This window comes from Rhea pennata, chromosome Z (genome assembly GCF_028389875.1).
Source record: "Rhea pennata isolate bPtePen1 chromosome Z, bPtePen1.pri, whole genome shotgun sequence".
Taxonomy (NCBI): Eukaryota; Metazoa; Chordata; class Aves; order Rheiformes; family Rheidae; genus Rhea; species Rhea pennata.
Window position 1 is genome coordinate 71,701,639 of NC_084702.1, and position 26,133 is coordinate 71,727,771.

The window sequence follows — 26,133 nt, forward strand, 5'->3', positions numbered from 1 at the left end:
TCTTCAGCTGCGCTGAGTCAAGCCCCGTCATATGCTCCCATGCTTCTCCTAAGAGCAAAGAATTAAAACGGCATGGGACTGGAATAGACACACTTAGTTAAGATGACGTCTAGCAGCAATGATTTCTTCATTAGAATAATGTGCCCAGAAAGCTTCATAAAAGGAGCTATCACATGATTGAAAGCTCTCCAGACCCTCATTTCATAGACCCAAAACACCAACCAAAAGTCTCTTGTAACAGCCAGTTCTCACAACTATTTAAAATTGTTTTTTTCTTCTCCTGAGGAGCTTTTAGATTTGCAATTGAAACTACAATTCTTAGTTTCTGCAGGAAAAAAAACAAACGTTTTTCATTAAATTGAAGCAAATGACATTTTTGCTTGTCAAAAATATGACACAGTTCTGACAGACTCAGAAGATGAATAAGAGATTTAAACCCTTCTGCTTCAGAGCAGCAGAAAAAGCTGTTATCAGTCCCACGCTCAGACAAGCCTCCTTCTTGTACAGGCCATGATCCCTGCTCCAACGCCAGGTTCCCAGGCTGGCTTCCCAGGGCTGAGGACAGGAGGGATGATGAATCTGGACCAGTCGTGCCGGTCCGTTCACACAAGGAAAATCCCAGGTTACTAACTACGGGCAGGCCCAGTCTCCCCTTACTGCAGTCCCCAAGTCTGGGCCAGACTCTTCCTGGCTAAAGAAGGTAATAGATGGATCCCGGTGGCAGGGATGCAAGCTGCATTGATCACTTCACTCTCCAGGCACCATTCGTATCCAATCATGGCATCGACCGGAGGCTCTGGATGCTTTATTTCCTCGGCCACCCTGGCATCTGTGCTGCGGATCAGCAGCTGTCAAGCTCCCTTCACCATCAATCGTGGCAGCGACACAGCCACAGATACCGTGGAGAAACACAGAATGGTGTCAAAATCCATTTCAAAATCCTTCTATCCTATTCAATCCAGAAAGAATTATCCACGTGGATTTATACTGTTTGTCCCAATATTTAGCTAGCGAGCCGACTAATCTGTGAGCAAGGAAAACCCTGGTGGCTTAGAGTCTGAGCAATCTACATCATTCGTCATTTAGATTAGCTATTGTCTTAATCCTCTTTAAACTACTGTATAATACATAAGGAGAATGGATGTTCTCTATGCCTGGGATATGTAAACCCCCTCCAGGCTGAAGCTCAAACTTGGGCAGAAGCTAGAATGACAGATGCTACCATGTCACAGAAGAAAAAGGAAACCTGTTGCACCTCCTGACAGCCAATTTGACTTCCCCTCGCTCTCCCCACCTCAGCAGCCTTTAATTAGTTCATAACCAGCTTCTGCATGTTTTCCTAAAGCAACATACAGCTCCCCCTGCGCTCTCCCCTCATTGCCATCTCTTTACCATCCAGCAAGTCGGGGAGAAGCCGAGGCAGCGTCAGCCCATGTAACGTGGCCTTCCTAAAGCCAAGCCCAGAGGGCTGAGCAGCTCTGAACCCCAGGAGCTAGGACATCTCCTGCAAGCACAAGCTGCAGGTATTACTCTGTTTTAGGAAAGGCAACTGCTCCACACAGCCCAGCATCACTCCGCGGGCCCCATCAGGTGAACAGACATGCTCAGGTCAAGGATTAAACTCTCCCGCTGCCGGGGCTTTGCTGTCTCAGATCACGCCGCGCATCGGCTGTGGCGCCCGGTGGGAGGATGAGCAAAGAGCAGGTTCCTTTATGGAAACAGCAAAGAGTTTAGGGGAGAGGAGGAGGAGGGGGTACAACAAGGCAGGAGCAAATGAGGCTTTAGTTCACTGCCTGCCAGAGCTGAGGGAGCTAATAAACAGACAGATGAGAGCTAAATTGTCTTCTGAACCTCTGTATCAGTATTCACATTACAGAGGCTGCTTCCAGCAATTCCAGCGTATTAATAATAAATGCTACATAATTACAGCAGGCTTGCTTTTGTCCTCTTCCTGTTTTCTGTCAATGCCTGCTTAACTCTGTGCAGCCCGCAGCCAGCTCTCCGCCGGCATCAGCCCCTCCGCCGGGTAGCACAGCCCTGGCGACTGGCGAAACCGGCACGGCACATCCGCGCCGAGCTGCCTCCCGGGCCGGACGGAGCTGCGGCCGCAGCCTGGCCCCGGCTCCTCGCCCCTCCAGGGAGGCGAGGGAGAGCCCGGCCGCCGACACAAGCACGGAGCGATCGTCCTCCGCTTGTCAAAGCCAGGCTGATGTTGCCGCGAGGCATGATAAAAGAGCATTTGGGGCCTCGGTGCCAGCCACGGGGCTGGGATGAGTTAGGAACTGCACAAACACTGTCTCCAAAGCACAGAGGAGCACTGAGTCACAGACAGCTTCTTAAAAGCAAACAGGGTTTACGAGCGCTCGCTGTTTTTATCTCCTCCAGATTTGCAGCTGGAGCTGCCTTCTTTTCAGATGCTTTTTGGGATGTTTCTGCTCCATCCTCGCACTGCCCCGGTCCATCCCGCAGGAAGCCTCCCTGCTAGCCATGGCTGCTGCACTCGCTTTTACGCGATGTCTGTCATGGCCATTCCCCAGGAACCATCCCAGGGAGGTGGCAAGTCTGGGAGGACCTAGGAGATTCCTCACACATCTGGCACCTGGGCCAGGAAGAGCCAAGTTTTCATGTAATCAAGCTCCAGGCCAACAGGACAGTTTGCACAGCCTGCAAATATCTAATGCTGCCATCTCCCTCTCTGCAGCACTTGCACTGCTAGGACCCCCAAACAAGCTGCTTTTCCACACTATCCTTCTCCCTAGACAAACTATTATCAAAAGACTCTTTGATCCAATCACCTGATAATTTTTGGAGCCAATGCAAACAGGAGTTAAAACTTTTTCAGTAAGTTAGAAGTGTTTCACTCAATCTAGCTGCAAAGTGACCCTTGGAGCCTGGCTTTGCTTCCCCACAGATGCATCTCCGAGACCATTTCTTCCTCAATCACAGAGCAACAAAACTTGGGAAAAGGGCCCTCTCCAGCTGTGCAATAGCTACACCTGTTTTTAGTGAGGCTCAGGTCTAGCGCATACCTTTAAGACTAGCTCTCTTTCTCCCCCGCCTTTCAGGGCGGCTGCTATGCCCCTCAGCACAGCTTCACTCATAGAGAGCAAATACCTCAAACGGGATTTCTGCAAGAATCCAGCACACCAAGTCAAGTGTGCCTACCTTCCAGCAGGAACTAACTCAGCTTCTGCCCCCACTTACAGACCTTTCTAGACAGGAGACCAACTGGAAAGCAAACAAATGCCAACAACTCAGATGCAAACCTTTACCCTTGCGAAAAGGGCATCAAATGTTAAGGGAATGCTCAGCCTGGACAGTTGAACTCTGAGAAGTCTTGAAATAAAAAAGAAATAATAATAATAAAAAACACCTTAACCTAGCTGCATTGCTCTCACACTAGGAAGACATGGCTGGAGTGACGTGAGGCCAGCTATCCCTCAGGCATTGGGGTGTCCCATGCAGCCTGAGACACACACAGGGTCCCCCAATGCTGGCATTTTCCCCCCACTCTGCAATCATTGCCATATTGCACAAATCCATTTAGTACTTTCTGTATCATGTTTCTCCTCTGCAAGGCGAAACCTTGAAATGCATTGCTCCCTGAACACATTATATTCATTCTGCTTGCAGTTTTCACAGAAAATGAAGCAGCAACTGGTTGTTTAGGCAAAAAGGCTGGAAAAAAGGCGTGCAGCTCTTCTCCATGCTACAGTGGCTAGCACATGCACTGAGAAAAGTGAGTGACAGACCATGCAGGGTGGAGGAGGGAAGGAGGTACAGGTAGGAGCAGGAGTAACAGAATTGCAAAATGGCTGAGGTTGGAAGGGACCTCTAGAGATCATCTAGTCCAACCTCCCTGCTCTAGGCGACCTGCTTGAGCATGGTAGACAGGGTTGTGTCCAGGTAGGTTTTGAGTATCTCCAGAGAAGGAGACTCCACAACCTCTCTGGGCAACCTGCTCCAGTGCTGGGTCACTCTCACAGTAAGGAAATTCCTCCTCATGTTCAGATGGAACCTTCCTTACATTCACACAGAAGAGACACTAGAAAACAGAGAGCACAGAACAGAGTAAGAAAGAGTGACGATCATCACATCATGAGCCTCCTTGCAGGACAACACACCTCTTTCAGCTGGAAGGCTACTTTGAGAGGCAACATAGCTAGTAGTTAAGATACACATGGGGAAATCAGGAAGCCTGAGGTCACCCCTAACACACGGCCCTGGGCCAGTTGCATCTCCATGGGCTGCCTTCCTCTCCTCACTTGCTGCCATCCTTGGCAGGGCAACTGCAATTTCCTCAGTACAGAGACCGTTGCTTCCTATGCAAAAAGCACTTGGAGCCTTGAGTCTGCAGACACTGCCGCAAACTGGCGCTGTCACACTGCAGCCTGGAAAAAAAGCAGTAAGCCAGATGGAAAAGGGAAAGGAAACCCACCGAGAGCTGGAAAGAAGATAACATAAGTTGGAGCTGCAGAAGGAAGTTGCCAAGTAGGCCCACTGCTCCAGGACGTAGCCCCGTCCAGTGCACAGCCTGTGGTGCTGGAGCTGTTCCTGCGCACAGAGGGAAGCGAGGCCCTGCCAGCCCCTCGTGGTGCCCACGGCCGCCTGCCACGCACAGGGAGCCTGATTGCTGCGCTGCCTCTTACAGCGGCATTGAGGCACGAAAGGAGAAGCACCTAGACTGCTTCACTTGCCCATCTCAGAGTACATCAGGCAAGGCCCAAAGCCCCCCCAGCAAAGGATCCCTGCATGATGCTGCCATAAATTAAAGCAAGATTTTCCCCAGGGTGAGTATATCAGGGGATCAGCCAGCACTTCTGGGTGCAAAGGCAGAAAAACATTAGGCATACGGGTCCCAGGTTCAGCTCCAGGATGGCCTGCATCACCTGCCAGGACTGGCTCCCTGTGCTCCAGCCAGCCTCCAAACCCACTCCCAAATCTCAGTGTGCTTCAAGCAGCCAGCACGCATCATGTTAACACCCCCAGGCCCCAGCTAGCACAAGAGCAGTGTCAGAGCCTGCGCCCATAAACTGAAGAGAGAAAAATGAAAGTTTGCTGCAGCCTTCAGCATAACTGGGCTGGATCTGCTGCGTGCTAGGGCAGAGGCAATGGGGCTGGCCACTGACAGGGGGACTAACAGATCAAGACACCACTGCCTTGAGCTTCCCAGTGGGTAAGGGATATTCCAGAGGCAGCTGAAGACTCTGCCCACCATAACACAACATCATATCTGAAATCCTTGGTCTGTTGTCCAAGGGTCAGAGTTGTCCAACGTGCCCACACATGCCACAAATCCCCCCTCCTCTCCTTAGACCAGCTGAATACACGTAGGCAGAGCCTCCTTATAATAACCATACCCTTGTTTCAAGCAGGGAAAAGAGCACTGCTCCAGACAGGGAACCTTATGCAATGGGAATTATCAATGCAAGGACTCCCAGTACCTGCTTCTGGTGGCCAAATCCTGCAGGCTGCACAGCCAGATGTGCACAAGGTTCAGCCACTGCTGGAGGACACAGTACACACGTTCTGCAAGCACAGTGCTTTGTAGGAAGGAGCTCCTCTCCCAAAACAGAGGTGAAGCAGACAAGCTCACCTGTGCTTTCCCAGGAGTGCTGGGGGGACTGGCCCCACACCCCAGAGGGGAGATATCAGAGAAACAGACTGGAAGGACTCAGCACCCACCTCCTGCACAGGGACCCCAGGCAGCAGTCGGGAGGTGCTGGCACCAGCTCATCAGCAGTTGATTGCAGCACATCACAGATCATGAGCTGCCCTATGTCAGCCCCTTCCACGAGCCTTTCCAAAAAGAGGAAGGCAAATTCTTAATTACAAATTAAGTCACTAATTGATAATATGCTCTATTAGCTTCAGTGGAAATGAGAGCAGAGCTGTGCCCCACACACTGAGACCGCAGAGATGGCTACACAGCAAATCATCCCGTCACGCTGAGGGGGGCCAAGGGAGCCGCAGCTGGGGCATCAACAGAGAACGAAGGTGCTGGATGCAGCAGGACACCCAAGCACTTCAGGCCACGCTCAGGACTGCTTCTCTCCAGCAGAGCCCAGGGAAGAGCCAAGGACAGGCAGCCCCCACAGCAGCAGCCCGGCTCCACAGGCCTCCTCGAGCCAGGGCCAGGAGGCTCCGGAGAGCAGCACCAACTAACCTGACATTGTACTACAAGCGGTCCAAGCTCCCCAGAAAAGCTGGTGTTGACACAGGCACACTGCTTCCAGCTCGAGCTAGGCAGTCCAGCTCTGGGATTGCTTAATACTTCCCGTCTCTCAGCCCTCTCCTGCCACCAACCACTGTGAGAACCGGAGGTTTCCAACAGCCTCCCCCGGCTGACAGTCAGATCCAAGCGCAATCTGAAGTCAGCAGCCGCAAAACACAGCAGTCGCCTCCACCAGCCTTTTCCCCAGCACAACAGTCACGGGTGACAGCCTTTCCCAGGAGCTCCCCCAGAAACGATCTTCTTGCTTGGGAGATGAACAGTTTCCCCATTGCCACATAGCAGCCTCCTCCCCAAGGTTTGCAACAAGTCCCTGGGATTCAGCTTCGTCCTATGCAGCCTTGTGCACCCTGCAGAAGCAAAGGGCAGGATTAGACCCTGTCAAACAGCCACAGAAGAGCAGATCAGCTCTCAGAGAAGAGACACTAGCCAGCTGCAAGCCTAGAACTGCAGCATTTCCTCCTGACAGAAGCTTCTCAGCTCTGCCCTTGGCAAAACTCAGAAAAAAAAAGTGGCAGAATTTCCTCCTCTCAAAGCAAGAGGAGGAGAAAAAGCTGTGCTACAGACACCGCATCCTTCTGCTCCATCTGGCCCCCAGCTTCGAAGCACACACAAAGCTCCTTCCTTGCACAAGGAAGCACAGCCCTTGCTTGCACCATATAGAGCTGCCTCACGCAAGGACTCAGCAGGAGCTGAACAGGTTCTGCTTGGTTCAGACTCCAAAGCAGCCGAGTGCCAAGGCCTCCCCACTTTTGCGTCATTGCTTTCTCAGGGCAGCTCCACTATCCCCAACATGTTACATGGAGCATAAGTCACAAGCAAGTGCCAGAAGACTTTGTGAGAGCAGGTGCTGTGCAAGCAGAAGGTAGATAAGTAAACTTGACTCAAGTTACAGAAAACTGTGCAGTGAAACTTGTTGGAAGATGCCAATTCAGTGAAGAAAAAAAAAAGTTATGCAGCAAAGGATATATTTGGGTGACCAACTCCAAAGGGAGTAAATCAAAAACTGGACAAAAGCCAATTCTACTTTTCGAGAATAAAAAAGATCCAGAGATGCTTTAGACTACTTAAACATTTAAAAGCGAGCAATGAAAAAGTTTAAGGAAAATGAAAACACTACAAGTAATTAGAACAGATTTGGAATCAGAGCTGTAGAATAACCTAGGCTGGCCCCAGTCTCTGATCTAACACCATGCTCAGAGCAAGAGCGGGACCAGGTAGCTCAGGTTGTGCAGGGCCTGGTGCAGTGGAGTGCTGAACACCTCACGGGGTCAACGCTTCCCACCTCTCATCCCTGTTGAAGCATTTGACCATCCTCATGGGTGCAGAAATTTCTCAGTGCCCCAGAGGCAATTCCCTTGCTCCGAATTGCACCACGGCCTCTCGTCCCAGCACTGGGCACCTCCAAAACGAGTCCAGCTCCTGCCTCTCTGCTCTCCCCCATTAGGGATTTGGGGACAACGGTGACACACGTGTCCTTCGCCTTCCCTTCTCTAGGCTGAGACAAATGGCTATATGCAGCCTCTCCTTGCATGTTATTCCTCCCCTTCACAAACCCTCGAGTTTTCCTGCTAACCACCAATGCGTTTTGACTTCCCATTCCCCTGGGAGATGATGATGAGGAATATTTTAAACAAAGACAGACTGCACAGCCACCCAGAGGGCAAGAAAACCTTTCCCCATTTCAGTCAGAGCCATGACTAACTATCACAGTTTTCCCTACAGAAAACAGAGAAGCCATGCTCTCCGGCGATGCAAACGGCTGCCGTTTCGATGCAGTTTTCTCCCATTCCTTCGTTTTGAAGTCTATTACTGCAAGGTTAATGGGGCAGAGAGGATGCCAGGCGGCTGGGTAATGATGTCAAAGCACCTGGCATTGCCTGGGCAACCGCTAGACAGTGGGGATGCAAATGAAGGAGCAGGATTGCTCTCGGTCCCAGGAAACGAGCTGATGAAATTGAGCGTATCAGCATTAATGAACATGGAAATAAGAGCGCCTGGAGAAACATGGCAAGAAGAGGCTGTACCCACCAGTGAAAACTGCTGTGTGCACTGCCTGCTGGGTTTCCATGTGAACAGGCTCCACATCCCTGAGTTTCCTCTGGGTTGCCACCCCAAGGTGCTACCTGGTTTAATGCTCCAGCTATGGGCAGGCCAGGCCAACTTCTGCAACCATCTGCTGAAGCTCTCCTCCAGCACCTCTGGCACCTCTCCATGCAGGGAGAGCAGCAGGAGAGCTGGGTGCACCAAGAGAGCAGTTCTTAGAGTGACCCAGAGACCAGGGGCCAAGAGGTGCACAGCAGAGAGTGGTGCTTTGAAGGTACCTCCATGCAAAAGAACAGCACAAAGGCTGCTCCAGTAGTGTAACCAAGCTCTCCAAGGCTTGCAGTGACCATAATTTCCTGTAATGAAGATTTCAAAACTTGCAGGCAGAGCAACAGGTCCTGCTACGTGGAATGGTATCTCCGCTAGGATAGTGCTTGACACATTGTGCTGCTACCAACCAGGAGTACAGGGCAACTGATAAGAGCATTACAAATCTCAAACACTGGCAACCTGTTTCCAGCTTCAGCCTGCTAGTCCAACTAATTTTGTATGCCACTCCTCTGTTTTCTTACTAAGCCACAAGCTCCATCAGATCCTTTTTAGTGCGCTTGTACGTGAAGAGCCTTCATTGAGCTGCTGTATTCTTAACTGCAGACAGAACTAAAATAGTCCTAGCCTTTATATGCCCAGGTGCCACCACTATTTCTCCTTCCTGACCTCATCCACACTGCAGCAATGCAGCTGCCTTCAGTCCCCAAGCAAAGGTTGCCTACCCTTCCCCATCTGATCTGCTGGCATCATGCCCTACACCCATCTGCGGCTTTCTGCCCACTCTCTCCAACGTCCACCCCCCAAAAAGGGCTTCTGGAGCAGCAACTGCCAAGACAGACCCCAGGAGCAACAGGTAAGTCACACAGAGATTTTTCTTGCCCCCCTCCCCCCCCAAAAAAGCTAGCCAGGTGAAGGAGTGCTGAGACTGCTTCTCAAAACATGACTAGCATGGTTTGTACATTTGCAACAGAGCTCTGCAAATAAGACTATGGCAATTGCCCCAAGCCCCAGCAATTCCCTGGCAGATATAATCCACCATCAAAGATGCTAGCTCCACAGTGCAGAGGTTGTCTCTTGTGTCCACTTGCAAGGTCATCACCCTGTACCTCTTTAAAGCCCTCTGCTTACGTCCAAGACAAGTCAAGGTGACTCAACACAGACACTGCCTCTCGCTCTTCTCGCTCAGATGCTTTCTGCTTTCCCACTGTCCTTACACTGTTAGCCCCTTGGAGCAAAGAGTGCCCTTCCTCTCCTCACCCCCTTGAAACCACTCAGCTGGGAAAAAAAAAAAAAAAAAAAAGTCTGTATCATAAATAACAAACGCTCTGGTGACTGGCAGGAGGCAAGCAGCAGCAGGTTCAGCAGGGACCTGACCATCCCAGGCCAGCCCGTGCTCAGGCTCTGCAGGGTGCCTCTCTTGCACCAATGCAAGCACCTCCCAGGCATCCTCCCTGCCCACCAGAGCAGGACCTCCTTGCACAAGCCACAGCATGCTGTGGCTCGCAGCAGCACCATCCCAAGTGCCAGGCGTCTCTGTGAGCCCCAGTGTGCTGCTTTTAAATGTCAGCAGTAAAACCAGCTACACATCAGAGGGAATTAAACCGGGGAAGGGAGAGAAGGAGACAAAAGGGAGAAGAGACAGCTCTGCTAATTGCAAGTCAGCCAGAAGTCTCCGAATCCATTTGAAATGCGTAGGGCTTAATTTAACTTAATGGTTTTGTCAAACATTGGCACTCTGCTAAAAGCACAGGAGAGTTGGTAATCTAAATGCCAGTGGCTCTGCCTTCACTAGTTGCAAGAAGGCTGCTGCTCAGGTCCCCAGACAGCTTCATCCAGCTTCATGCAGGTGGCAGGCACAGCCCTGGCTGCTGCAGTCACTCATTAGGACAGCTCTGTGCTCACTTTGCACTGGCAGGGGCCCTGGCTTTGCCCAGGATGCAAAAACAAACACAGCCACTGCATGACTTAAGTCAGTCCCAAGCTTCTACTGAAGACACTGCTCAGGGTCAGGGGAGAGACCCGAGCTCAGGATGCCTCATCCACCACCTTAGTGTTTTTCCAACCTGTTGCCCTCTGGGAACTTGGAGGTAAAGGCAGCCTGACCTTGCCCAGCACAGCTGAGAGTCCAAAATTGCTTCTCCCACAGCCTCAGCCCTTTCTAGGGCTCATACCCTAGCAAGCAACTCACAGCCCCTGTGCTCAGGACAGGGCAGGGATGTCCTGCAGTTCCAGGTGCTGCATGATGCAAAGCACCTAGATGCAGCAGGTCTGCCCCACAGAGCCCTGCGGAGATGGGGACTGGACGCTCACCCCTTCGTGATGATGGTGGTCCAAAAAGGCCAAGCTGGCTTGTGCTGTCTGGGGGTAAACTCCTGCAGGACACTGCATTTGGCACCAACCTGTCATCTTTGCTCCAGTCTCAGCTACTCTCCACGACTACCCAGAGGTGTCAGTCCAGGACTGGTCTTCAACAACCATCACAAGCTCCTGAGACAGGAGCTTCTTGGGCCTCAGCCCCACACTCTCACCAGAAAAGCCCAGAGACTTCTTCCCCCCCCCCTTTTTTTTGGGGGGGGGGGAGGGAGAGAGGGGGAAGGGAGGGCAGATGGAGAGAAGGGAAGAAAACCAAACCCTAAATGCAGCAGCCACACCTGCTTCATGCAGGGCAGGTGGGGAAGAGGGACCACAGAGCCCCAATGGGGGCAAGCTGGAGGTTTCAAGCCTGCACATCACCACCACCCCCACCTCTGTCCCAGGCCCTGGATTCCTATTTTGATTTAGGATGCAAGGGGGATCGAGTTTAAATGTCTCGGGTTGGCCCTTGACTCCTTGGTGGGAGTCTTTGCACATCACAAAACTGCCAGACAATTCAGCATGATTGACAGCCTTTCATGGGGAGAGGCCCCAGCTGGCAGGAGGGGAGGGGGCCGCCCTCGGACAGAGGGGGACAGCCAGAGCTGCGCATGGGGAGCCGAGGCTGAAGGGCAGGAGGTGACCGTGAGGCAGGCAGGAAGCTCAAATCTACACTTACATACAAGAAAGAAGCTTCTTGGGAAGGATCAAAGAGGTTAGAGCGTCTTTAAGGGGTGCAATTTTCCCCCTTCTCCTTTAATATTAACAAAAACTGAACTACTGACAGCACATGCAGGAAAAAAAAAGACAAGGAAGAGTTTGTCTAATGCAGGAAAGTACTTTTTCTAGAGACAGCAGATAAGGGTATTTAGATGAAAGCAGGGAGCTGAGGAGCAGGCAGAGAAGGGACTTCAGGCTCACTACAGAGAGGAGAGAGTCAGCAACAGGCATGACAGCCTGGTTGGATCAGAGGTGGGAAATCAGCACCAAACAACACAGGGCTCAGCCCAAGACTACAGCAGGGAGGCACATACGAGGACACGTGCCCATATCACATCTGGCTCATGCCCCATTGCTGCTCTGGGGCCCCAGCAAAAACCTGCCGCAGTGGAGGGAAGCCACCACAGCAGCAGATAAGTCAGCAGTCAGCAGAAAAGGCTGCAAGTGCTTTATCATCTCCCCTTCTTCCTCCTTCATCTTTCTCTCAAACTCCTTGGAAAAGCTAAACAGCCCACGGCTCCCTCCATCACCACTCAGCCCCAGCACTGGAGTGGACATGGACACCCTCCCACAGGTCTGCAAAGCAGTTTTGCATTCTCAGTTCAGCTTTACGTTCCCTTAAAGGCAGTCAGGGACTCCCAGCCTCACCTTACAGCCCAAGTCAAGCCCCTATTTACCAGCTGGTCAGCCCAAGAGGATACATTGCACCCTGTGATAAGTTGAGCCTCAGCACTTGGGGAAACCAGGCAAGGGAATGCAAGACGATCATGGATCTTGTCATGCTATTGTATTTATTCCATCTTTGGCACCCAGGAAGCCCTTTCTCCTACTCTTCCACACACACCCTCCTTTTAAAGGAGGAAAGAAATTTTAAGCTGGTGCTTTAAAGCCCAGCAACCACCAGCCCATCTCCCTGGCTTGCCAAGAGAGCAATTCATCCTCTGCCTCTATTCTGCAGTAGGTGAAGCCCCCCCTCGCCCGGAGCCTTTGTTCGGCTCCCCGCTCTTTTGTCTGGCGCTGAAAGCGCTGATCACTCCTGCATGAGGAATGTGAAACCGATGTGATGCCGCAGGAACAATGCTCAGCCCGCTCCCTCCTGGCCACCAAAGTCCCCGCTCGCACGACGCGGCCCCTGCCGCCTCGGTCCCCTCTTCGCTTGCGCCACTCTCAGGCTGCTTCAGCTCCTCAGGGCCTCAAGGAGCACCACTGCGCTCCTGAAAACGCAAAAATAAAAAGCACTTATCGGCCCCTCGGCACCCACGTTGCCTCTGCTCCCCCAGGAAATACTGCACCCGTCAGCACGATGCAAGCTAGGGAGAGCTTGCGTCTGTGCATGACACCAGCACGAGCCGAGAGGCATCGAGCCGGGCCACCACAGGTCAATACCACTGTCTGCTCATGATTTTCCCCCGCTCCAGCTCCTGGCTAGGCATTTTTTGCCACAATGATGCTTGGAGGCTGGAATTAGGGGGCATGAGGGTAGTTTGCAGAAAAGGGGATGCAAGAGGCAAGGAAGAGCAGATAAATCAGGAGGTATGGAGCAGCAGGGCTCTGACATGTCAGAGGAGACTGGAGAAGCATGTGGAATGCATTAGCATAGAAATTAGGACATTTCAGCCACTGAAGTGCACCCAAAGCATGCAGAGTCCCCTCTGAAAAGGCTGTTTGGGGCAGACAGTCTGCCCTGTACTCCCAGCCCAAAGAAGGGGCTGCAGGACCACAGCTCACACAGAAGGGACCGGGGGGGAGGCAAACACACTGAGGGAGGACCTGACAGCCAAGCATCCCATGTCTGTAGCCCTGACCACCCACACAGCATCCTACTGCATTGGTAGTAGCATTGATAGATGCTGCAAAAGCCCCTTGAGCAGCTGAGCTGCTCTGGGGCCAGGCAGCAGCCTGCCAGGCTGCTGAGCCCAGACAGGCTGCCACTAGGTTAAAAGTCAGATGTCACCTTGCAATAGCACATGCCCAACCCCTTCCACAAGCAGCTCAGATTCCCCAGCCCTCACCAAGTGGTGGGCTTTCACCTGAGGCCAGTAGAGGTGGTTATGGAAGGAGAAGCCAAACCCCTCTGGTGAGATGGAGGGCCCCTCAGCAGCCTCGCGGTGGCTGTGGCTCCATGCCAAGCCCGTGCCAGCAGGACAGCAGCTGGAAAGCGGCAGCTCTCCTGCTCCCCAAAGCACCATCTACCACCAGACCCCTCAGGAGCCCCAAGGCAGGCCAGCTCCCTTTCCCTTTAGGGAGCACCTGGGTGCCTGCTGCCAGGGATGGAGAGCCAGGTAGGCAAGGGGCAGGGGCCTGCTCTGCTGCCTGCAGTGCCAGAGGAGGCTGGCACAACACAGGAACAGAGGAAGGTAGTGGCGGGACCATATAGAACTGTGTAACACCAAGTTTTTCCAGAAATGGGAGGGACACTCTAATGCCTCCCGCAACACTGAGATTTGCCAATACTGTTAATACACCTCACAAATTGGAGGATTTCATTTCTGGCAGAAGAGGAAGTCAACTGAGCTTACCCTTGCCACCGAGGACTAGATCAAGACAGGTTTCCCATCCTGAAGTATGGGACTTTCATTTAACCTGAACACCAACCACAATGCCAAGTCAGTCTTGGCATCACTAGCCTACATCCACTGGAAAGCAACATCTGACCTCAGAAAGAAGAGGCTTCTAGCTCCAGCTATTTCTGACAGCAAGAAAGGTCCATGTAAGTGGGACTCTGCTGAGTCACAGCTCACCTGCAGTTTGCACCTGACACAGTATCTGGGATCCAGGTGTTTTGACTTCACAAACACAGAAAACACATAGCAACTGTTTAAGAGCCACTTCTGGATTAACAGCCTGCAGATGCTAACATACCACAGTTGTACTGCAGGCTATACTGCTCTGCTGTTAAAAAGGCACTGCTCATCCAGCAAGATTTTCTAAGCCACCAGTACCCAAGTGACCTCCTGAACTTTGAGAATCTTCCGCTTGTTCCATTGGATTTTCACCTGGCTACTGCAGCCCCCAGTCAAGCCCCTCTGCTCTTCATCTCTAAACAACTTCAGCAGCCTGCCAAGGGGCACAGCTCTGGCAAGTGACCCTGATTTGCACTGAGAACATCACTTCCCTTTACAGGGTTAAAGCTACTACCAAGAGGCAGAATGCTTTTGAGGGCATGTTTTTCCTCAGTACTTAAAGGGGAAGCAGGGCAGTCTATGACATGGAAGACCTAGGCTCATGTTCCTAACTCTGCGTCCAATTTGCTACAAAAAACACTGTTTTGCATTGGACCTGATCAACATCATTCATGGTCAGGTCTCTAATAGAGTGGTAAGATTAAGCAGGACTCATCATTCCAGCATCTATGTTTTTCTCTGCCACAACTGAGCTGCCTACAGTCTTTACCTCTACCCCTATCACTTCCCTGTAGGGCTGAAACTGAGAGCCCCCCTCATGCCTCTAAAGGAAGTGCGGGGTCCCCAACCGATGAAGGGAGGGAGCAGCAGTCCTTTGGAGTAGTTCTCCACAGTAAAACTGTTACTGCATCCTAGAAGTGAAAGCCTGCAGGAGGCTAGGACAAGAGCCTTGCTCCAGCACTCCTAGCCATGAGCTGTTGTGGAGGAGTTTGTGGATAAGATGGTGCACCTCCCTTGTGCTCCATGCACCCTGCACGCAATACAGTGGTCAGAATGAGGAGATAGGTCCAGCTTCACCAGGAGGTCTCTGGCCAAGTTTGCATCAAGAAAAGAGAACGCCATCAGAAGACAACACTAGAATGCCTGCTGGGTGCTCACTGGGAACACAAGACTATGACATGCTAGGAAAACTCCACAAGCAGGGTCAGGCACAACTCCTCCCACAAGGATCATGCACTAGATGTCCATCCTCTTACGCTCTGCCCCAGTGCTCTCCATCTGCTCCTGGCCACTGTCACACTGAGAAACAGAAAAGTCACAGAATGCTGCTCCCCAGGACACTGCATCCAGAGGACATCCCTCTGCTTGCTTTACACCCAGCCCAGCACTGTGGCTGGCTGCAGCACAGCAGTACCACTCGTGTGAATCCCAGATGAGCACCCGATCCCTCTAGTGCCAACATGGAGCTGCAACGAAGCGTGACAATTAAGCACAGCAGCCCTGTGACAATTAAGCACAGCACAGGTGAACAGGACCCCGCACACAGCTAGACAGATGTTGTTCCAGGGCTCGCTAACCCACTGTCTGCAATTCATTCCTAGTTTCTGCAAGATGCAGTCAGTTCTTGACCAGCCTCTGCACATGCATGTTGCTTTGCTTTTAATTCAGCCAGCAAAACCCATTTACTCTGCCTGTCTCATCCGGTTTCCATCAAGCCTGCTGAATTCTCCTTCGGTGAAATAAGCAAGTTTACTGTAACACCCTCTTTTGTAAGAGCATGGCTAAAATGACAGTCTTTCTGGTGCCTGCCTATTTCCCTTCACAGCAGGGGCTAAACGCTGCTTGTTTTCAATTGTGAACCATTCCGACTTCTTGAAATGCATGAAAGTACTAAGGGGGTCAATTTAACTGGGGAAGGAGCTTTCTGAAGGAGAATATTTATTTACCTTGCAGCATGCCACTGAGAAGTTTAGGCTGATAGTTTACCAGCCAAGGATGCTGGGCTCTTCATAAGCACTAGAAGGGAAGAAAGGCAGCTCGACATCTGCCTTTTCCAACAGCAGCATTGAAAAGCCAGAAACTAAATTGTCGGTTTAAATTCTCCAGTTATTAACCCTCCTCCTGATGGTCTGAGAGGCATGGCAAGCTCAGAACTGGCAGGAGGGAGCTGGGCTGCTCTGCACAGCACTAGCCTGCTTTGGATGCGGGAGCCCAGTGCCTGCGCCAGGCTCCCAGCCCTCTGCAGCAGGCAACATTCACCCCAAGCTCAAGCACCTCCTGGAAGCGTTTCCCTGGTTGAATTCAGGAGGGACAGCAGGAACTGAGAACCCCAGGCCTGTTTCTTCCACATACCCCTAATTCTCCCCTACTGCTTTTCTGACAATTCAAATCTACAGCATTAAAAAGAAAAAAAAAAAAAAGTCATGTTGCTTGGCAGCATGTAGTACAAGCCTAGCAAGCTTGTAAGTGAAAGTCAGTGACCTTACTTACTCAGGCAGTTGGAGAACATGGCCACGCTGCTGTTTGCTAATATGTAAAGATCTGCATTATTAATTTGTGCAGCTGTAGCACCAGAAAGCCCCAGAGCACAGAGGCTGTCCCCAAACTCTGGGCCAAGCAGAGCTCATCCCCACCCCGCTCCCCCCCACGCAGGTAGGATAACCGCAGGCTCGGAGTCAGATGGTTGAAGGAAGCTCAGCATGGGGTGTGCCAAGCTCTGTGGAAAGGAAAGACAGAAGAAAAATCTGGCCCCAATATTCCATTTGCAAAACACTCAAAGCCTGATGCTTTCATCACAGGAAACATCCACCAAAGTCCTTAAGCTTTTGGGCTGAACTTCCCCCTTGCAGTAGCCTGCAGTTTTCATTTTTCATCCTCTGTTTATAGTTTCCTTACGTTTTTTTTTCTTTTTTTTTTTTTTTTTTCTTTTTTTTTTTTTTGGTCCTTGATAGTTTTTGGCAGCTCCTTTGAGTTTGATATGTTTTGTGAATTACTTTAACTGGATCTTTAAGGCTCCAGCTACTCCTCCTTGCTCATTAGCACAGAAACACTAATTAAAAGCAGAATTTAAAAGATTCTTTTCTATACCATATTAGAGACCTTCAAGCCTTTCCACTTCATGTACTGCAAATTTTGACCCACCTAGGAGCTTTTTATTTGGACTCTGCCAAGTGGTTCTCCACCTTCTGTGGATGCAGGCTCCTGGAGCAGAGCTCTCATCCTTGACAGAGCCAGCAAGTAAAGTGATCTTTTGCTCTGCTGAAAGTGTTTAGTTCAAGTCTATTGCAAAAAGTAGTTTCACCTAAGAAAGGAGCTTGCTACGCTGAACAACAGATATGACCCACTTCCAAAAGACATGCAACAAGTTATTTTTTTTTGTTTGTTTTGCAGACTTCGAGTGGGTTTACTCAAACTATTATGGGAAACAGAGCTCCTGTCTGCCTGCAGGGCCCTGGTCAGCTACAACCTCCCACTGAGGCTGTGATTAAGGAGCCAGCAAAACAGACTGCTGCCAGGATCAACAGCATCCTGTAGATTTCCAGATATCTGGGAGCCAAACAACAGAGGACCTGCAAAGTTGTTTATTTTGGCCACACTCAGCTGCGCTCATCCCATCCCCTGTGACGCAGGGTGTCAGGGATGAGCTCCGAGACAACTGTTGCTCTGCAGTCAGGACTCAAGGTGCAGGCATTAGCAGCCATTCAGAAAGGTCATCTGATGCAACCGAAGCTATTTGTGAGAAGCCTCATATCGTGCTCACAGGTACAGCTCATACCACTAAAAGCTCATTTGGCACAAGCTAGTGGCAAAGGGATAGGACTTGCAAAGCCCTGCCTGTCCCCCAGCACCACTCACACCCTGCAAGTTGGATAAGGATCCAAATAAGCCAAAAAGCAGAGATCAAGTGTCTGGGGCAGTGTGTGTGGGGGGGGGGAAACAGGTTTGGGGCAGAACCCTGGATTCCTGCCTATAGGCAAGGATCAGAGAGGACCGAGAGCATCACAAGATATTAAGACCCAGCTAGTCAGTGGAAAGGAGCTGAGGGCAATGAGGATAGAGCACAAAAGCAAACAAACAACTGTTGGCTCCAAGTGCCAAGGCACAGTGAGAGCACATGGGCCATAGCCGCTACATAAGACACCATGTGCCTTGATCTCTCCTGGGGAGAGAGCCTCTTCCAGCCCAGACTGCTAATTTTGTTGCCTGAATTTCCACCTACTTACTCAGCAGAAAGCAGATCCTCCCAAGCAATCATCACTATTTCATCCCTACCCTCAGACTCAAGGCCATGCCATAAACAAAAACTTGCTCTACTGCATCAGCTGTAAACCCAGAGCTACAAGGGCACTTGGCTACTTTTCCCATCTCTCCGTGTCCCAGGAGTCTCCTTCACCAAGGCTCCTCTCCCAGTTTAATCACAGTCTCTGCTGACCTATGTGTGTGCTAGCAGAGCCAAACATTGCAACCTACTTGCCAGCCTAAACGAGCATCATATATCCTAGAACACCGCCCCCAGTATCCCCAGCAGCTCCTATAGGTAAGGTAGGACACCCAAGGGCAGCATCATAGTTAAAGAGGAAAAAAATATCCTGCATACATCAGGGAACATCCTGAACAGCATAGACACAGTATTCGCTCATGCTGCAGCATAGCAAGTCTGTTCCTGGCTGCCACCTCCAGTGCTGGTGTTCACACTTGCAAAAGAGGCTGCGAAACTAGCACAGCTTCCGAAAAGAATTAGGAGAACAAGTCACGATCTGGAAAGCCTGCTGTGCAGTGAGAGAAATAAGCACTCCTTTGGTTTAACTAAGCCAAGAGATGATCAGGAGAGAACTTAATCATGACGTGCAAAAGTACCAGCAGAGAGAAGAGGTTTCCAGTGGCAGAGGGGACTCCTCTCCAAGGCTGATGAGGCAGAGCAGGCCATGGGTCTGCACTCATGCAGGTTCCTGCTAAATGCCCTTCATTCTCCCCACCACCTGTACTAAAAGGGCCCACGATTAGCTCACATACCCCAGATTGCCATCTCTTGCCTGCAGTAACAGCATGACCAGGCCCCAGGCTGCCCTGCTTGTGCTGGCCCCAGTAGAGCCTGCTGTTAAACCTCCTCCCGCAGCCAGCCAGCCCGTCCTGCCCTCGCACAGGGTGCAGCCTGGTACATGCACCTAGATTACTGCCCTTTCAGCTAGGGACCTGCTGTGGGATCTCAATCCCCTGGGAATTTTAAGGAGGCAAACAATCTAGCCAGGACTGGAAGCATCATGCCCCAGTCTCTGCTCCAGTTCCAAGCCACGGCCATAGCCTTAGAGGAGAGCAGATGAGCCATGGAGATGCCCCAGTGCCCTTCTTCAGGCCAGCCATAAAGATAAAGTAGAAGCTAGGTTACACAGCAACACACAGGACATCTTCCAATCAACCCACCTGAGATGTCACTGCATGTGCCATTAACTCAGTTTAAGACGCAAGACTTTTTTTGCAAAGGAGAAAGCCCACATTCTCACCAAAACCAGTCAGGCTGACGGTCATTTGGAATGAAGGAAGACAGATTATGTTGTTTTTAAAATGCAAGTCACTATTCTTACTGGAGGAAGTTAAATTAGGGCAGATAAGCCATCCTAAAGAGGAGTTCAGAGCAGGCATCCTCTGTGCTTTTTCAACACTTTGAAACTGCACCATCTCTTCATTCCTGCTTGCATATTTAGAACTTCTTTACCTGGGAAGTGCAGATACTGCTGCCAAATCCAGCTGCAACACTGAAACCTTCACTTCACTCCTTCCAATTAACACTGGTCCTTCACCTGTACAGCAAGACTGCCCAGGACGCCTCCTTAAAATGAATAATAAACAGCATAGATCAGCAGCTGCCAGACTAGGGCTATAATCCCAAAGCAGGGCTGCATCCTGGAGCTGCAGCTCTGAATCAAGCCACACATGGCAGTAGACAGACATGACAACCACTCCCTATGGGGCCAGCAACAGCCCACCAGGCAGTCAATCCCAGCAGCAGGTCTTATCCCTCCAAGAGTGGTAATCAAATGCACAGAGAATACTCTCAGTACCAAGGTCTCTAGTATTTCTCCAGCTCCACTCCCCTGATTAAATAAAGTGAAGCAACAGCTTCAATGACTAAATTAAGTTAAAGTTCAATCACTAATTCCCCTAATGCCCTGAGGAGTGTTTATTGAGATAAGCCAAGCATTTGAAATGCTTGCAGAGTATCCTCAAGCTCTCCTCAATCCCTATTTTTGTATATTTATCTTTTGTTAAGATCTTTCCCCTTGCCTTCCTTTTGGATTTGCTAGCCTTGCTAAAGACAGGTATAAAAAGATGTTCAACATCTAAGCGACTTGAGAAGGAAGAAACTGGTGAGAAATGCATTCTAGTTAATAGGCCCATTTTCTCCCTTGCAGTGCTGTTAAAAAAGAAAGAAAGAAAGAAAGAAAAAAACTTTGTCCCTACTTCCAGTGCAGGCTTGAGAAGCTGAGATCATGCTACTTACATACATCTCCCCACTTTAACTTGCAGACTCATCCGGTTCCCTTCAGACACAGCCTGCCCTCTACACTCCTCTCCAGCACCCACCAGCACCCTTGTAGGCTTTACAAGTTAAGTCTTGTCACTCTTCCAAGTTCTCCCACAAACACAAAGTACATTTTTGCTCATTATCCATTCTAAATCCTTCACTGCTGCGTTTCACCTCCTAGATTTGTTTCCTAGTCTTTCCCTAATGCAATCCTCCAGAGAGCCATTTCACACCTCCCTAAGCCTCTGTCATTTGCTAGTCCATTTTCGACTTCGGTATCTCCACATACTAAATCATTGGCCTAAAAATGCAGCTCTGGCAATTATTCTGAAGACTGCAAAGCTGCCAACTATATCTCAGCAAGAATCCTGCTTCAGGTATTTCTTATTCCACAGCAGTCTCTATACAGGCCCCTTTCAGGTCCTGTGACAGGGCAGAGCAGTGGATCTGAGAGCCTTCATTGCTCCATTGCAGTCCTCCCATTACCCTCCTCCTGCTAAATGCTGAGGCTAGCACCAGTACAGGACTAAGAGCTCTTTGGTCTCCAGACCTCTGCCCAGCTGCAATGCAGCAACCTCCACAGCAGCCTCCCAGGCTCATAGCCACATCATTCACACCATCCACTCACACTCTTCTCTGCAGCATGCCCTGCAGCTCCAGTTGAGACTGCAGCTCACATGCTGTACACACATGGGGAGAGTCCCAGCCTTGAAGGACTCACAACCTAAGCGGACGTAGCAGGTGGGGGAAAACAGGTCCAGAGAGAGGGGAAGGCAACTGGTTGCAGCCACAAAGTAGTCCATCACACTGCTGCTCCCTCTCCTTTTCCACCACTTGATGTACTAGTCTGCAATCATTTCTGCAGGACTGATGTAAGCTGGAGCAACTCAGCTTAACCATCACTGCACAAGCACAGCTTTAGGGCATTAGTGCCCAGATGGGCACATACAGGGGAGGGAAGCAGACCTCAAGCATCAGCCAAGAAAGAGCTGTTTTTGCATGAACTCTACCCACTCTTCACCTTCAAGGGCATTCTCTTCCCTTGCCACAAATAACAAGCAGAGATAATTGAAGGAAAGAATCATTTCCCAGAGCACTTCCGCTCTGTATTATCCACGTTCACTACAAGCTGTGAAGCTTGTTCTGGTCTCCACCAGTTCCAAGCAAACAGGAAAGACTGCATCGTGGGGACAAGGGGCAGAAGAGCTACTGACAACACTACAAACCAAAGTGAGCCACTTAATAGCTCCTGAAGGATCTGCAGCCACACAGGCTTGTACTTAGACCAGGACATGGAGCCTGCACTACCTTTTAGAGCTAATGCTGGAGGCTGAATTTACTTGGGCAGTGATGGAGCACTAGATGCAGAGCTCAACTCCCATCTCCCACTAACTTTTGTGGGTTTTGCCCTATGTTCCTTCAGGCCACCTCCTTGCCTGGATAACAGCACCTTGCTGATCCACCCGGTTCCAAGTTCTGAGAAAAAAACATTCCATGTGAAAGGGAAATAAGTTTTTCTTCATTCAGTCTTGTTTATAAGCTTTAGGGTCATGTTTAGCCATTGCATGCGGACAAGGGATCTCTTCTCTGCTAATAAGCTCTGGGTGCTTCTACCCTGCTGTCATGGTTGGTGGCAACCTCCCCAAAGATGACCAGATAGATGTATGGTCCCCACTGCTACTTCAAAGCTCCTCCTTGCTTACAGGATCTCCAGAAAGGTGCTCAGACATCACATTTTATTAGCTGACTGCCAGCAGGCTCTATATTCAGTGCTGCTGAAAGTTGGGTAGAGCAGTGGTCATTAGTAGACTCAAGAAGACAGCTCAATGGAGAGACAAAAGAAAATATTTTGTATTGGCAGCACATTCCAGGCCCCTTTTTCCAGAAGGGCCCCACTGCACCAGATGCTCCACAGACCTCAGGTGCTAAAACCAAAGAGTCTTTTCTTGTTACAGTGCAAGTGCCAGTCAAGGAAGCAGCAGCAGAACTGGCAGATCCAGGCACAGGTACAGCAACACGTGAGACTCTTAGGATAGTGACGCTATCTTCCTCTGCCCAATGGTATGATGCACCACATGGGTAACACTGTCCTAGAGAGGTCATCGGAGACAGTCAAACCACTGCAGGTAATCCTGCAACCCCAGCTCTGCTCTTCCTCACTACTTACATTAGCTCTTGCCAGAGCAGAGGACCCTGGACCTTTCTTTGTGCTCAGGGTAGTAGGCAGGAATGGTTTCTACCTGTTAGGACACATTTCTGGAGCCATCACCAGTCTAAGCCAGCTCTTGCTGGTCCCTGCACCAAGAGCTGAGTCGGGGGTATGTTGAGCCAACCCCCAGGGGCTAAGCAGCATTTGGGACAGGTAGGTAAAGAGCAATGAAAAACAGTGCAGCAACATGCTGTGGCAACTCACCACCTCCCTGCTCCACAGCCCCTCTCAGGCAGCCTTGCCATGAGCTGAACGGGGCCACTGCTCGCTTAAATCTGGGTGAGGGAGGCTATTATCTCCCACTTATTTGTGCCTAAGCTCCCTCCCTTACTCAGTCCATCCCATCAGTGGCTGGAAACTCTGGCTTAGCATCTTCCAAGTGTGATTTATAGTACCTTTGCCCGGTAAACTAAGATCCTGGAGCGCATCCAGGACTGCAGGAAGTGGGTCTGCCTTGGTGGAAGCAAGAGACAGAGGAAGAAATTCAACAGGGACTAGATGAGCTCTTCCTTCACTTGGCACCCCCACCCCTCTTCTCAAAACTTTGTGATTTATCCATCTCTTGACCATCCCTGCAGGAACCAGATCCATTACAGAAATTAAGATGAGCTATTGCCAACAGCTGGCACAGCTCAAACCCCCAGCATGCCTGTCCCCTCCAAGCAGAGGGAGATGGCAGACAGCAGATGGCTTGCAGCCATATGTCCAGGTGCCAAGAGAAGCTCCTGCACTTCACCCTGATGAGCAACCAGATTTTGAGTCTGTTGGCCAGACGTACAGCTTTGAGGACAACTGCAAAACTCAGTCTGAAGTTGGAGTCTGGCACAATCTGGTTTCTGGGGGCAGCTAAGGGCAACCACCAACTCCATGTTTAATTTGTGATACTTCAATACTGAGGGGTTGAATTCAGAGAAGAGGGCAGAAAGCCCTTCCCCTCCTTTCCACAGCTGTCCCCTCACTGCCTCATTACAAAGAAGCCTGAAGCAGGGAAAAGATTCATTTCTCAGTTAAGTATCACAGGAGGCTGATGGCTGCAGGTATGCCTGGAAAATGTAACCAGTCAAAGGGTCCTACCCTGAAAGAAAGGCTTCAACTTCAAACAGTGCTTGACTGAGCCAAGGGTGTCCAGAAGAGGCAGTCTGATGTTTAACTAACCTCAAACAACCAAGCCATTATTGTCCCAAGAAGTCCCTCACATGTTTCCAGGCACTAGCATGACAGAATTCCATCCTGAAGAGATTCATGCTCCAAGCTGGTGACTACTCTGGAGAAAGTACAAAAATATCTGCTTCCTGGGGACACAGGCAGCCTTAAAACTTGCTCAAAGCTCAAAAGTCAGGAATAAGCCTCTCCCAAGCAAAATGAGCTCAGACAGGCATTACTGATTGGCACAAGGAGATGGAAAACATCTCCAAACATGGCTTGTATTTCTAGGTGCTGCTCTGCCCCATCCCACCCCCGTGTAGCAGTGTGAAACTCCCTAGACCAGCATTTCTCTTGAATTTCTCTTGAACCTGTGGCATTCAAGGCACTAGAGCGCAGCTCACAAATGCAGCGGCAAAAGCAAAACACCTCACACCCACAGGCAGCAGCACTTGCATACAAGCAGATTAGAGGAAAGAGCAAGTCTGTAAGCAGGGGGAGGGCGGAGAGAGTGTGGCAACACTCTACAAAATAGCCCCAGGATATTTGTCAAGACAGGCAAGGTGGCCCTTAAATGTCAAGGTACGCTGTCCCAAAGGTTCAGATCCTTGATGCAGCCACCACAAGATCAGGAGAGCAAGAAGCCTTATATCCAACGCTTCCGCTACAGCAGGGACACAGCCATGTACATCATGGCAGTAATAGCAAGGAATGGTGTCTTTAAGATCTATAGCACCAGAACAGACACTTGTCCCATCTGGGGTCCAGCTCGTACAGCCAACACTGATCAGCTGAGCGAGACCACCATCTTCAGGAACTAAGACAATTTCAGTATTTCCTCCTCCTTTCCCCAATACATTTCCTGGAAATAAACTTCCCAGTACTTTCCATCACTGAAGACAAAAGAAGTTGAAGTTATCTGGATGGTCACAGCACTGTCACACTGATAACTAGCCTAATCCTTTGGTTAAAAGAGGATTTAGAACAGGACAGAAAGGGCGATTTCCTTCTTTCTGCAGGATTTAAAAGCAGCTCCTGTTTCACATTTACCACAAGGAAAGCTTCTGCTAGGCTGTTCTCAGCCTAGCCTGGAAGAGATGGAGCACCAAATACCTATAATTTGGGCCAGATCCATAACTTAAGCCCATGTCCCAAGCACTCCCCTGGAGGACTCAAGCCTGGTTGTGCAGTGACCTGCTGGGCACTGCCTGGGTTAGACATTGTCCTGTGCAGGACAACACCCTCTTATAGAGGAGTTGAAAGCACCTCAGGCTGACAACAGCCTCAACCAGATTTGAGCTCCAACCTTCCAGACCCTTTTTCCATCTCCAGTATTCTGCACTCCCACTGCTCCCTGCATCAGTCATGACACCTTTGCTACCTCACAAGGGGACTCCACCAGAATTAGACTGGTTGCATGTTATGGAATTATTTAAATTGGGAAGGAGAACAGAGAGCATCAGCCAGCTCCTTCACAGCCAACACCATTTCCCTACTATCCCTCCGGGTTTGCCCTTTCTCCCCTACACACCACAGCTCTCCAGGGGTACACTGGGGGTGGTGAGGTGGATCTTGTGCAGCACCAGGCACCCTTAGCTGTGCAGCTCCCCCAGGAGCTTGAGCAATCTGGCAGTTTTGCATTTGAAAGCCTCATGGCAGAAGCAAGGAAAGAAAGTGTCTTTTGGCTGGCCCCTAACACCAAAGCAAGACTGCTTGGGCCAGGAGATTTGGGTAATTCAGTACAGTGGAGCTGTCCATCAGCCACCAATGGCCCAGACATATCATACTTCCCTGACAGTTCCCACCAGCAAGAACGCCCTGGGAGTTGGCACAGGCTCTGAGCATTCATGTCTGCCATGAAGTGACAGCACACCTTCTTCCCATGCTTGCCAGTCTGGCAGAGAAACAGCCCCTGGACTGCACGCTTCCTAAATAGATCAGAGCATTTCAGAGAGTGAGGATACTTTTTTTTCTTCTTCCAGCTCATCTATCTAGTAGCTCCTCACGGGCAGAGGCTGCAGGTCACACAGCCCACTTCAGTTAAACCAGAATAGAGAGCTGTGATTTATAAGCGACTGTCCATGACCCAGAGTTCTGAGGTGGAGGGAGTGGAAGTAGCCCTGCATCTTAAGTAGAAGACATTTTGTGTTACACTTGAACAGAGAAAGCCCCCAAATGCTTCACAGCCAGCTGTAACAGCAACATGTAAGACTTAGTGGAATGCAGAGAATAA

General features: G+C 50.4%; 1 protein-coding gene across 3 annotated transcripts in view; it reads right to left on the reverse strand.

Annotated features, from left to right (window-relative positions):
* Positions 1 to 26,133, reverse strand: part of CNTFR (ciliary neurotrophic factor receptor) — a 215,388-nt gene that overhangs the window by 167,259 nt on the left and 21,996 nt on the right. Inside the window, exon 1 of one of the 3 annotated variants that reach the window (XM_062599513.1) lies at positions 19,739 to 19,788. The exons of the other annotated variants lie outside the window; for them this stretch is intronic. The gene's annotated coding sequence lies outside the window, so the exon portion shown is untranslated. Of the gene's footprint in view, positions 1 to 19,738; positions 19,789 to 26,133 lie in introns of those variants that run through there. 3 annotated transcript variants of the gene reach the window in all.